Here is a 2,164-nt window from a genome sequence, read left to right as displayed (position 1 = left end):
AGGGCTGGAGCACCTCTCCTATGAGGAGAGGCTGAGAGAGTTGGGGCTGTTCAGCCTGGAGAAGAGAAGGCTCTGGGGAGATCTTATTGCGGCCTTCCAGTACCTAAAGGGGACCTACAGGAGAGCTGGGGAAGGACTTTTTACTAGGGCATGTAGCGATAGGATGAGGGGGAATGGCTTTAAACTGGAAGAGGGCAGGTTTAGATTAAACATTAGGAAGAAGTTTTTCACTTTAAGGGTGGTAAGGCACTGGAATAGGTTGCCCAGAGAGGTTGTTGAGGCCCCATCCCTGGAGGTGTTCAAGGCCAGGCTGGACGTGGCCCTGGGCAACCTGGTCTAGTGGGAGGTGTCCCTGTCTATGGCAGGGGGGTTTGAACCCGATGATCTTCAAGGTTGTTTCCAACCTAAACCATTCTATGACTCTATGATTCCATGAAGAAACAGAAACACGTTCCCAGTTCTTAGGAATAAAGGAAATGGGAGGTGTTAAAGCTGGAAGTCTGCCATTTCCTCCAAATTCACCACTCCAGATGAGGAGTTCCTCACAGCTCAATTCATGGAGTTAATGACTATTCAAGCTGATGAGTTCAACCTCCTTCTTACACACAAGACCCTGCTGATTAAATCAAATGATGATCATCTTCCACCATGTTGCTCCCACGCATCTTATTGACACAGCAGGACAGAGGAGCTAACCAACTGCAAGAGCCAGCTCACCTTTACTGATGCCAGAAGCTGTGGAATGCATCCAACCACGACGCAGCACTAGTCAGGCCATTTTACAGCTAAGTCAGGACATTTTACAAACATCTCCACTCACCAGGATGCAGATCTCACTAACTCCCTTGGGAAAGGATGCTGATAAGATCAGCAAGGCAGCACTAGCCTTCTGGAGAACGCTTGATTCTGATTCGTAAGAAATACACTGAGCACAAAGACTAGGAGGGTTAATTTATAATCTTGGGAAAACTCTAGGTGAGAAACTAAAGACATTAATGTCGTGTGGAAATCATTCATTGGACTCCATATTTCTGGGTTTGCTGGTTTTTGACTTCAAAGCATAAGAATTTTTTTCCACAGAAGGCACGAAGTTGTGCAGAAAGAAAGAAAAATCACCACTAATGGTCAGCAAGCTGAAGCTAAAGTTTACTCAGGCAAATCAGTCTGTTTTCTTTCTGTGGGAGTACTAACGGCCACCCCAAAATCCAGTGATATTTCTAAGACTGGGATGCAGTACTCATCCTGCATACATAGTTCATGAAGTCACTTTGAACTGCTGATGTTTCACAAACCTGCTATCAAAAGTGATCAGTGGCAACGCACCATCCTATGCAACTCTCATCTAAATGTCTCTCTGCTAAGCTTTGGATGTAAGTATCACCATTTGGAACACTGTCTTGAAAAGAACAGCTATCTCCATTCCATCTCTTGCACAACATCGACAAGCTATTGAGCATCTCCCCTTTAGTACCTGAGATGTGTTTGATATTGCCTACAATTCCTGCTTACAGTCACCATTTGCACAAACGGCAATTTCTCTTCACATAACTGTACTGCTGTTAACTTGGAGAATCTGGGCTGGGAGAACAGCACTAGTATTCTTTATAGTTGTAAAGGTGAATAACATCTTGCACTATGTACTATTCCAATAACTTCGGCAAGGGTTTCGACACTGTCTCCCACATCATCCTCGCAGGCAAGCTTAGGAAGTGTGGGTCAGATGAACGGACAGTGGGGTGGATGGAGAACTGGCTGACAGATAGAGCTCAGAGGGTTGTGGTCAGTGGTGCAGAGTCTAGTTGCAGGTCAGTAACAAGTGGTGTCCCTCAGGGGTCAGTACTGGGTCCAGTCCTGTTCAGTATATTCATCAATGATCTGGATGAAGGGATAGAGTGTACCATCAGCAAGTTTGCTCATGACGCAAAACTGGGAGGGGTGGCTGACACACCAGAAGGCTGTGCCACCTTACAGTGTGACCTGGACAGGCTGGAGAGCTGGGCAGAGAGTTCAACGAGGGCAAGTGTAGGGTACTGCATCTGGGGAGGAATAATCCCATGCATCAGTACAGGTTGGGGGCTGATCTCCTGGAGAGCAGCTGTGTGGAAACAGACCTGGGAGTCCTGGTGGACAACAGGATAACCATGAGCCAGCAATGTGCCCTGGC

The sequence above is a fragment of the Charadrius vociferus genome, unplaced genomic scaffold (assembly GCF_000708025.1).
Source record: "Charadrius vociferus isolate BGI_N301 unplaced genomic scaffold, ASM70802v2 scaffold301, whole genome shotgun sequence".
Taxonomy (NCBI): domain Eukaryota; kingdom Metazoa; phylum Chordata; class Aves; order Charadriiformes; family Charadriidae; genus Charadrius; species Charadrius vociferus.
This window is presented reverse-complemented; position numbering follows the sequence as displayed.